General features: G+C 42.9%; 1 protein-coding gene across 3 annotated transcripts in view; it reads left to right on the top strand.

Annotated features, from left to right (window-relative positions):
- The window catches only part of LOC138952902 (mitogen-activated protein kinase-binding protein 1-like), a 154865-nt gene that overhangs the window by 14809 nt on the left and 127783 nt on the right, over nt 1-12273 (top strand). The window lies entirely within an intron of this gene.

The following is a 12273-nucleotide window of genomic DNA, read 5'->3' as shown; positions in this document are numbered from 1 at the left end:
TTTTAGAAGTGAAAATGTTAGGCCGCAACAAACCATACTTTTTTCGTTTTCGTCTGTTGTTCAGAAAATGTTAATCATTGTGTTGCATTTCAGTCAGTGATTGTGCAAACCTGACAATAGATTTACAAGCCCTTTCAACACACGGGTTAAACTTTGATCCATACATTTATAGTATACGAGTATAGGCAATCCCGTTGGCAGTGAAGATCGATGAGGTCATTTGTCACACTTTCTCTTTCTCACTACAGCAAGCAGTGGAACACAGAAAAGCTCTAACAGTATCACCAGAAACACAGAAAGGCTCTAACAGTATCACCAGAAACACAGAAAGGCTCTAACAGTATCACCAGAAACACAAAGGCTCTAGTAGCGTATAATAAGCAGGAACACACGAAGGCTCTATGCTAACAAGAGCGTGAAATCCAAGGAGGAAAAGTGACATAGACCATTACCACGCTAAGTGGGAGGTGGGAGTGGCCAGCCCTTCAAGTCGTGTTTACAAATCCAGGTCAGGGCGAAAGTGACCCCACAGAAACTGACTCGGTCTGTCACACTCTGGACGGTCACGCGTCGTGATCACATGTGCTGATGTAGCTTTTTACATTTAGTCAAGTTTTGACTAAATGTTTTAACATAGAGGGGGGAATCGAGACGAGGTTCGTGGTGTATGTGTGTGTGTGTGTCTGTCTGTGTGTGTGTGTGTGTGTAGAGCGATTCAGAGTAAACTACTGGACCGATCTTTATGAAATTGTTCATGAGAGTTCCTGGGTATGATATCCCTAGAGTTTTTTTTTCAGTTTATCGATAAATGTCTTTGATGACGTCATATCCGTCATTTTGTAAAGGTTGAGGCGGCACTGTCACACCCTCATTTTTCAATAAAATTGATTGAAATTTTGGCCAAGCAATCTTCGACGAAGGCCGGATTTTGGTATTGCATTTCAGCTTGGAGGCTTAAAAATTAATTAATGACTGGTCATTAAAAATCTGAAAATTGTAATAAAAATTAATTTTTTATAAAAGGATCCAAAATTACGTTTATTGTATTCTTCATCATTTTCTGAGTCCAAAAACATATAAATATGTTATAATCGGATTAAAAACAAGCTCTGAAAATTAAAAATATAAAAATTATGATTAAAATTAAATTTCCGAAATCGATTTAAAAGCAATTTCATCTTATTCCTTGTCCGTTCCTGATTCCAAAAACATAGATATGATATGTTTGGATTAAAAACACGTTCAGAGAGTTAAAAAGAATAAATATATAGAAAAGCGTGCTATCCTCCTCAGCGCAACCGCTACCGCGCTTTTCTGGATTGTTAATTTCACTGCCTTTGCCACAAGCGTTGGACAGACGATGCTACGAGTGTACGGTCTTGCGGAAAAAATTCCATGCGTTCAGTTTCATTCTGTGAGTTCGACTGAGCTTGACTAAATGTTGTATTTTCGCCTTACGCGACTTGTTTTTAAATTAGATTGGATTGGATTGGATTGGATAAGATTTACAGTCCAGTGAGGTTGTCTCTCTCTCTCTCTCTCATTTTGTTAGATTTACCTCTGTAAGTTGTAGTAAAATGGTAACTTTAAAAGGGACTGTTTCACGACGTTTTATGTTTCATCTCTCCCGGAGTCCATGAAGTCGGTTCGGAGGGTATCAATCAAAAGTCGCCCGACCTAGCTTCGTGCGAGAGTATGATAATTTATTATCCAAAGGCTTTGTCAGAACTCAACTCTTACGTCGTGAGTCTCAGCTCGTATTGGAGCAGAGCAAGTCAAACAATAACCTGAAGTCGCCAAATGCACTTGTTTTCTTGTTGAAAATATCTCTATAGAATTATAGTTTTCTGGTTGAAAATATCTCTTTAATAGACTATCGTTCCAGCCTGGTCTCCCGCTGGGGCCCACAGAGCTCTAGGGAATCCAAGTGTCGTAAAACATACATGCGTGACGCCTTCTGACAGGTTTTGTCATCACATTCACAGTCAGCCTAGGCGGATAGTCACTTTCCCCAAGATAGTGTTTTGCGTTCTTCGCAACAGGCCATGGCCTTTTGTAATTCTCTGTCTGTCTCTGTCTCTGTCTCTCTCTGTCTCTGTCTGTCTCAGTCTCTCTTTGTCTGTCTCTCTTTGTCTGTCTCTCTCTCTCTCTGTCTCTCTCTCTCTCTCTCTCTCTCTCTCTCTCTCTCTCTCTCTCTCTCTCTCTCTCTCTCTCTCTCTCTGACGCTACATCATAACATTAACAAGGCCGGTGTATTATGTGAAATTAATATTCTTATGACCTCGCCTCACTGTATGTCTTACAGTTGATCTGTCTGTCTCCGTCTCTCTCTCGCGCATGCGTACACAAACAGAGACACACACACGCACGCACGAACACGCACGAACACGCACACACACACACACACACACACACACACACACACACACACAGACACACACACACACACGCGCGCACGCACGAACACGCGCACACTGACACACACACACACACACCACCTTCGCGACACAGTATGTTGAAATTCAGACCAAAGTGTTTATGAAAGGAGAAGAATTCGGGGGATTGACTGTATGATCCCAGAGATAATGCTGATAGCAAAGATTCACATAGAGAATAGCGTACATTTACATAGTGCGGAGGCAGCGCATGTGAAAGGGCATTTTACGGCATTGGTGTTCATGGCAGCATTACTGACTAAACTTCCCCTGGCAACACCTGTCTTCCCTGGCTTCTCTCATTGACCGCATTGCAAAATACAGTCATTTATATGTGTGTGTGTGTGTGTGTGTGTGTGTGTGTTTGTGTGTGTGTGTGTGTGTGTGTGTCTCTCTCTCTCTCTCTCATTTTAGATCTCTCTTTCTATAGCTATCTCGTTCTTTCATTCCCCCCCCCCCCCCCCATCCTCTTTTTACATTTAGTCAAGTTTTGACTAAATGTTTTAACATAGAGGGGGGAATCGAGACGATGTATGTGTGTGTGTGTGTGTCTGTCTCTGTGTGTGTGTGTGTGTGTGTGTTTGTGTGTGTAGAGCGATTCAGAGTAAACTACTGGACCGATCTGTATGAAATTTTTCATGAGAGTTCATGGGTATGATAATTGATATCCCTCGACTTTTTTTTCCAGTTTTTCGATAAATGTCTTTGATGACGTCATATCCGGCTTTTTGTAAAAGTTGAGGCAGCACTGTCACACCCTCATTTTTCAATCAAATTGATTGAAATTTTGGCCAAGCAATCTTCGACGAAGGCCGGACTTTAGTATTGCATTTTAGCTTGGAGGCTTACAAATTAATTAATGACTTTCGTCATTAAAAATCTGAAAATTGTAATTAATTGTTTTTATTTATAAAACGATCCAAAATTACGTTTATCGTATTCTTCATCATTTTCTGATTCCAAAAACATATAATTATGTTATATTCAGACTAAAAACAAGCTCTGAAAATTAAAAATATAGAAATTATGATTAAAAATAAATTTCCGAAATCGATTTAAAAACAATTTCATCTTATTCCTTGTCCGTTCCTGATTCCAAAAACATATAGATATGATATGTTTGGATTAAAAACACGTTCAGAGAGTTACAAAGAATAGAGATATAGAAAAGCGGGCTATCCTCCTCAGCGCAACCGCTACCGCGCTTTTCTGGATTGTTAATTTCGCTGCCTTTGCCACGAGCGGTGGACAGACGATGCTACGAGTGTACGATGTTGCGGAAAAAAATTCCATGCGTTCAGTTTCATTCTGTGAGTTCGACTGAGCTTGACTAAATGTTGTATTTTCTCCTTACGCGACATGTTTATTTCCTCTTTTCATCTCTCGCTTCTCTGCTGCTATCCCCCTTTTTCGGCCTGTATCTCTCTTGTTGTTCCTCTCTCTGGCTGTCGTTTTAGAAATCACACAAAGTTTTGACTGCGGTTTGAGCACTAACCCGCTTACCTCCACAACCACACTCGTTACGATAGGACCGATACCTTTATTATTGAACAGTAGGTTCACGTTTGGTATTTATATAGTTACTTTATATAGTTGTCCTTCATAATCATTTGTTTTCTGCGCCAGTCCCTGTTGGAAGAGTTAACATTTCTCATAACTCACAAGATTTAAAACTAACAAAAACAGCCACGAATTTAGAAAAATTGTTATTCTTTAAACTCTCGAAGATTTTAAAATAGCTAATAGGACAACGAATTCAAAGCAACTAATCCTTCTCTATCGTTCTAAGGATTAGGGCTTGTTTAAACAGGTTTAGCAAAACATAGCGAAGAGTGCGAGCTGAGCACCCAGATTGCAGGTAGATGGTGTCTCCAGGAAAGCAGGTGCTGGGTTTGTTTAAGGCCAGATTCGACACTCGAGAACTTTTCTTCTTCGCTTTGATCCTTCGACCTTTTCGTCTGTGGTGTCTGGTCTTTGTGGTGTGGTTTCTGTGGCTGGTTAGCTGTGGTGCTTAATTGCTCGTTGAGGCCTGGCCCCGCGAAGGTGGTGAATAGGTTGATCCTGATTTAAATCGTGCTGTTCAGCCTTTCTTCTGACAACACAGTCTGTTGTGCTTTACAGCTTCCAAACATTTGTAGACCGAGTAGTAAATACTTATGATTGACTAACTTTGAAGTTTTATAAGGCATATTTTGATATTGCTCTCATCTTATAGGCGGCAACCGCAACAAGAAGAGAATTAATGGTACGTTTGATATGCCGCGCGCTGTTGTCTTGACTTATGAACAAACTGCACTACTTGGAAACAGGAGGCTGCCCGGATAATAATAATAATAATAACGGGCATTTATAAAGCGCCTTATCAAAAGTTCAAAGCGCGGGACAACAATACATGTATACAAAAATCATACAATCACTGTCAGATTCAAACAACACATCATGCACATCTCACATCCCCAGACTCTATACTAAGGAACTATCCGTAGTGTTGTTGGAACAAGTGAGTTTTCAAATTGGACTTAAAAGATGAAATGGATGGAGAGTGACGTAATTGAAAGGGGAGTGAATTCCATAACTGAGGTCCATAATACGAAAACGTGCGGAAGCCATGAGCCTTGCGTTTAAAGCGACCTTGACAGAGAAGTCGAGCATCATCAGAAGAACGAAGGGTGCGAGAGGGAGTGTAGAGAGAGACCAGTTCAGAAAGATAGGCAGGTGCCGATTCAGAGATGATATTGTAGCAGAAGCAGGCAGCTTTATACCTAATACGTTCAGATACAGGAAGCCAGTGAAGTTCTTTCATGAGAGGAGTGCAGGGTTGTCGATGCTGTGCTCTGAAAATGAGACGTGCAGCAGAGTGTTGTACTTTTTGCAAGGGTTGGAGAGTGGAGTCAGGGCAGCCTATGAGAAGGGAGTTGCAGTAATCTAATCTGGACAGAATGCAGGATGTAACGAGAGTTTTAGTGGCATCAACAGTGAGAAATTTTCTTATGGAACCTATTCTTCTGATCTCAAAGTAACATGTCTGACAGACTTTTTTGATGTGTTGTTTCATTGAGAGGTGGGAGTCCATGATGAACCCAAGATTCCTAGCACTATCAGAGAGAGAAATGTCACTAGAACCTACTGTGATGGAGGCTGGAAGGGAAGTGGTCGAACAGGAAGCTCCAGAGAAAAGAAGAAATTCAGTCTTGTCATCATTTAACTTGAGCATATTGTTTGTCATCCATGATTTAATATCTGAAGTGCAGTTTTGGAGAGTGTGCGTCACCGCTTGGATTTCTGTAGGCTTGCATGCTTGTTGGAGTTGTGTGTCGTCTGCAAAGAGGTAGTGATTGACTGCGTGTTGCTTGATGACGGCAGAGAGAGGAGTGGTGTATAGTACAAATAAAACTGGGCCTAGAACTGATCCCCGGGGAACGCCGAAACAGAGAGGAGATGGAGGAGATGAGAGATTATTGACAGACACATACTGACTACGGCCCTGTTGATATGAACTAAACCAGTGAAGAGCGGTAGAGTGAATGCCAAAAAACAGGATGTTGAAATCTTTTACCCATCATCCCCCCCCTCCCCCAACCGAATTCCAATGGGGATGGCATGAATGTTAATGCGAAGCACAGAGGGAATTAATCAGAGGGATTCCATGCTTTGGGTAATTGATCACATCCTCATCATTACCTAACGGGAACAGTTGCACGAAGTCATCAAGCCAAAGGTGCTATTCATCAAGAAACGGCTTCGCGCTTTCTGCTCGACCGCAAATCGTGCGGCGGATTTTTTATTTATTTTTTTTTATCTCTCAGCAGGTCAGGGTAGCAAGATAGCAATAAAATATACAGCAAAGCTGTGAAGGCGTTAAACCTCATGCTCTCAGTTGGAAAACAGCGCAAAGCCAATGTCCATCGCTTCCTCTTGCTGTGTGGACCAGATTTCCTGCTGGGCACGATCCGGGAATTACGTTGTGTCCAGTCGTTTGGAAGCGACCCCCGCCAGATGCGTACCGCAGCTTATGAACAAAGCGTGATTATGCTTATTCATAGGAGCAAAAACTCTTACTCGTTTTCGGATCAGACTGAGATCCTTTCTTTTGGTTGCAATACATGTACACATGATTTTAATCCTAAAAAGTAGAAGATAAAACTGAAGGTCGAAGAAGGATCCTGGGTGAATACGAGTAAATATATTTTGAATATATTTGATCAAAGTTCGTTTTATGCTGAAACAGTGTTCTTCGTCTTCATGGGTACATTTAACAGATTGCACTTTGTGACTTTGATCCGCCTCCTTTTCGCAAGCATTGCTTTTCGTGAGAACACTGGTGGTTTGACTGAGATTCTCGCACTCATTGCATACATGACTGTCCTGGCCGCGGACCAAGCAGTGCCGCTATCCACATTATGATAAATCTTCTCTCCATGGCAGTTACTTTTCATGCACCCCATGCCAGGGTCTGATCAGTGCTGATTCTCGGCAAATTGATCTGCTATTGAGCAAGACTGTAAACACCAGGTATATAATGACGCTGTTTATCTTGACTTCAGTAGATGGGCCTGCATTGCCTCCAGGTTTGGCGAGGTGTGTGTGTGTGGAGGGCAGATGTAGCCTCGGAGAAGTAACCAGTCTGTCCATGGCTGATGCAACAAGATTAGTGAAAGTCTGTGGTGTGCCTTTGAGCGAAAGCGAAAATTCCGAGCTAGGAGAGTTTTTGGCTATTTCTAGTGTCTGTTTGGTTCATTTCGCTTTCATGATAGATAGAGATAACCTGGTAACAGGTTATAAACGCGTGAGTGTGAAGTAGGCCTACATTGTTTTAATCTCACCCACAGGGCGTGACAATCACAGACAGCATTCACATTTGCCATGACGTGTGTGTCACAACACAAGCAGCTCCTTGCTGTGACTTGCCGTCATGCATACATTTCATATGACATCGCATTTATTCCGTGTTTATCAAACTGCGTATATGATTATTATATTCAAGTCATTGAAAACGTGTTTTTTTGTGTGTACTTTTAAAGTTGTGAAAAGACGACTACTATCGATGTGCAGTGTAAAAAAAAAAGTCTCGTATGAACAACGTTTAAATACGTTTTGGATGTGTAGTTGTCAGAAATTTGGCGAATTGTCAGGTTTAGCAAATGAACAAGATGCGAAAGAAACACGAACAGTCAGTATGAATGAAACGTGAGGCGCGAGCAGTAGTGACACGATCGAAGAAAATATATACAACGACACTAAACTGGTAAACAGTAAGTGAAGAGTTTGGTGGAATAAGTCTCCAGGATCACGAGAGCATAAGAAACATTTAGATGAACAATGACTTTGATCCTGAGTGAAAGTATGTGAGGATGAATGCCCGTTAGTCTCTGAGTTGCCATGGTACTGGTTCCGCCTAACTCTCACCTACTGTAACTGTTGTCTCTTTATTTAGAGCACTTACTTCAAAGTCATGTTCCTGTCTTGGCGTTTTGTAGACATACATGTTCCATCTTGGAAGGCGTTGAATAGCTGCCCTTTCCCATGATCAGGATTATTTCAGGTGTTTTCATTCCGTTTACTATCGCGTATCGCAATCTTTTTGGTATGATTTCTTAACACCGCACCAAAGGGGTGCATGAACACTCCGCGCACTTTCCCAATTTTGAAGCTTCCGCGCATGTGAAACTCCCGCGCGTGGTGTATATGTAAGATGCGCGCGTGTTTTAGCAAAATGTGATGTGAAACTAGCGCGCGTGTCTTTGCTCGGTCAAATGTGAGACATTGAGACATTAACAACTGACACTTGTATATCCATGAAAACTGACACTTGTATATCTATATATTGAACACGTCTTTATTACACAGACAAGTCGATAAAAACGAATGAAGACTTAAACCATGCGTATAAGAATATTTTGTTCACTTATTATATAACAGAAATTACAGAAATTTCGGGTGTCTGGTATCACAGTCACAGAGACTGCAGCAAAGGTACAAGAGGGGGGAAGTCACAGCATGGCCGGCAAATTTTTGATTGTTGATTGTGCTGATTTTAACGTATGTGATTGTTTGCACCTCTTTCAGTTTCTGCATGAATTCGTGTATGTTGGGATGAGACACGTAAAACTGATCGTTAAAATGTCTGTGGAAGGACTCACATCCATTTGTGGTCCTCACCCCGTCGATCTGAGGGTCGGTGAAAAGTGCTAACCGTAGGGACTGTGAGTACGCGCGCAAGTTGTATGAGCCGAACCAGTAATTCGTGCGCGGAAGTTACAACCCGATATTGCGCGGAGCATACATGTATTTTACAAGCGCGGAATTTACATATGCGCGGAAATTACCGGCTGCGCACCAAAGATTTTCCGAGCTATTGTGTATCTTGTCTTTTGTGTGTGTGTGGATGCTTCATGTGTTCCTCTCTCAGCGTGTCGCCGTGTATGTGTGTGTGTGTGTGTGTGTGTGCGCGGGCGGGCGTGCGTGCGTGCGTGCGTGCGTGTGCCGTCCGCCAATTGCACTGTCCTTCGTCCGTCCAGATGTTAGTATGTCTGTGGTTGAAGCCCGTGGGCGTGGGCAAAAAAAAGAACTGGCACTGAGTCGGCCGCATGCCTTCTCGGGGTCACACGGTGATAACTCGGGATAGGTATAACGGGGATAGCTACACATATAAGCCTTTCAGCGTGTTCGCCATACAGCGAATTGTTTGCTGAACTGTAGCTTTGGCCCATAATCTCATGGGTCAACAATGGGCGGATTTGAAGAGATTTGTTTGGTCTGCCTTGTCCATTATACTATTCCGTTTTGGCTTTTCCGTGTCGACTTCCTGCCGTGCTTGATGTGTGTATGAACTCAAAGTATGAGAAGTTTCCCGTTGGTCTGACTTTGTTTTTTTAGTGTGTGGCTTTTTTTTTTTTGGAGTGACCTTAGTATTCACTTTTATTATTAGAGAGAGAGAGACAGATAGACAGACAGCGGTTTGTAGCCGCTCGGGAAGAGAGAGAGAGCGCGCACTTTGCTGATATTGACGATGTTAATCATCGTGTTGTGTGTATGCTGTCATACCACCTTTCATTTTTCCACCTATGCTCACACTAACGGAGGCTTACCTGGGCACCAAGCTAATACAGATGTACCTGAGTTCATACCTGTGACGGCGGGAAAACACTTGCAGGTTTTATGGACAGTGTAGCAAGTTCTGCGTTGTCAGGGAGTGCTGAGTAAGATGTTATCTGCACAGGCAACAAACCACAAAGAATGGCATGATTTTTAGGCGAATGATGATGCCAGTCAACTGATGCCCTCATAACAGTTGTGCTGTTGAAAACCGCTCGAATGGTTTCAAGCGCGTGGTTCGCTTTTGGATGCTATTTTCGCAGTCACTGATACAAGTATAGCCGTCTGTTCTCGCACCAGAATTGAGCTGTTCCTTCTTTCGTCGTAATATCTGGCTGTTGTTTATTTTGAACAGCTTTTCCCTCAAGGTCCTTTGTCTGTCAGGATGGCTATGAATTTATAAACAAAAACTAAATCGTCGACAAAACATTCTGTCGTCAACATGTAACATCGCAGCTGCCGGCGTGATTTTAGAAGCAGAGGTCCGTAACTGAGTGATATTTGCGGGCATGGTTCGGCACCCTTGTCATTTTGTCTTTTCTCCTTCGAGTACTGTAGGTATGTCGAGGGTTTGGAGTTGTTTACTTTCTTCCCCTACTAACACACCCAACTCGCAATGCCATTCTTCCAAGCAACCCCTACATTTTTACATTTAGTCAAGTTTTGACTATATATACACGGGACGGATGGTACCTGTAAAAGAACATCTTAGAGGGGAGGGTTGGGGTGATGTGATAAACACGCAGCTAATGTGTCGCATCATTGAAACCAGTCACGGAAATCGTTGTTATCGCCTGTTCCGTATTGCGAGAGACGAGCTTTGTTACGTTGCGAATAGATTGCTGTGGCCATACCGGTTATGAAGAAAAAGGTATGTACCCAGTTTCAATTTCTGTACTATACTAAAGAAAAAAGTACCCGCGAGCGAGGCTGATTACAACTGTAAAGCTGTTGGGTATCCGTTTCAGGCTTTGGCTGGACCTAACGAACCGTGTGCTTCGTAATTTAGAATTTTTGTTTGTGGGGGAAATGATATCTAGACTTTGCTTTTAGACAGACGAAAGCTGTGATTTGGACTTGTGAAAGGACACTTTATACATGCATTAATATCCGCACAATAACATAAACAGTCAGACACACATAGACGCACACAAGCACACTCACAAACACACTCAAAAACACACACACGCATGTACGCACGCACGCATGTACTCTATTACGCCCGCAGACACACACACACAGGCACGCGTGAGCATTTCGCGACCCAAATGATCCGTACAGATCGTTGCGTGACGCCAGCCTACCTCAGAATTGCTCGTTGTGCAATTATCTTCTGGGGGTTTGTTTGTTTATATTTTCTTGCAACGGTTTCGTATTTCGACATAAATCAGGCGACATGCAACATCACAACAGCTTCAGGATTCACGTGAGAAAGCTATTTCTGGTGCAACTTGGGTTTTGACTGTAAAGATAATCTTTTTTTTGTCTGCAGCATTCTTTTTGTCTGCGCCAGATTTTGGTTCCAGGTGCTAACCTCGTATTCTGTTTTCATCCACTGTTACCTGGTGCGCCCCCGCCCCCCCCCCCCTTTCCTTCGGTACCCCCCCCCCCCCCCACCATCCTCCCCCCCCCTCTCCTTTTGCACAAAATTGCCCCTTCTTTCCCCCTTGACAGGTAAATTCGTTTGGAGTGGGAAGCCTTGTCTTGTAGATTACATGCCTGAGTTTGCTCCTGTTTGGGGGGGGGGGGGGGGGGGGGGGGGGGTGCAGTACTCAGGAATGTTGAGTACTGAGGGTGGTGGACTTTGGGTGGAGGGGTGGGGGTGTGAGCAAATATGGGGTGTTTTGGTTTGTGCATCTGTGAAGAATGAGTGTCGGGAGGCATGCTGAGAGAGAGAGAGAGAGAGAGAGAGAGAGAGAGAGAGAGAGAGAGAGAGAGGAGAGAGAGAGAGAGAGAGAGAGAGAGAGAGAGAGAGAGAGAGAGAGAGAGAGAGAGAGAGAGAGAGAGAGAGAGAGAGAGATCTTTTTATGCTGTACGGTTGTGTGTCTGTGTTTTTTCCCCATCGTGTTCTTTTTGTGGGTGTGGGTGTTTGCTTCAGATGTAGGCAAACAATGGGACGTGAAAGGTCTTGTGGCGTGTTGCAAGACAGAGGAATGCGCCCCTGCATGTCACACGTTAGCGCCTGGTTACCGGGCCACTTGCACACAAGACAGTAGACCAGTGAAAGTAGTAGACATGCATAACTTTATAATATTATACCTTATAATATTATAATATTATAACTTTATAATATGAAGATAGACGCGGAATGGCGGTGTATCTGTAACAGTCTTACATGCAACACCGACCTGCGTATCAGAACAATAATGCAGAATAATATTATTTTTTTGATAAAACCTCGCAGAGCCACATTTCTGAGCTGTCTATCGAAATATCCAGGATGATAGTTCTGCGGGAAACATGTTTTTGTAGTTTTCTTGTTATCTAACTGTATTTGTGGACACAAAATAGGCAGAAGGTCAGCGGTTGCAGCGCCCCTTGTTTTGCAGTCGTTACGACCAGAGATGCATGCCAACATTACACGTCTCTAGTAAACATTTAAACAAAAGTGGACACATCAGTAACCAAGTTAGGTCTCTAGTAAAGTGTTCTTTTCATTTACTCTCCCTGGCCTTTGCGCACGCAAATATCATTCACACATTAACCGATGCTTGGAGTCTGTCTGTCTGTCTGTCTGTGACAC

The sequence above is a fragment of the Littorina saxatilis genome, linkage group LG17, assembly GCF_037325665.1.
Source record: "Littorina saxatilis isolate snail1 linkage group LG17, US_GU_Lsax_2.0, whole genome shotgun sequence".
NCBI lineage: Eukaryota > Metazoa > Mollusca > Gastropoda > Littorinimorpha > Littorinidae > Littorina > Littorina saxatilis.
The sequence above is the reverse complement of the archived record's forward strand: the minus strand, read 5'-3'. Positions and strand labels throughout refer to the sequence as shown.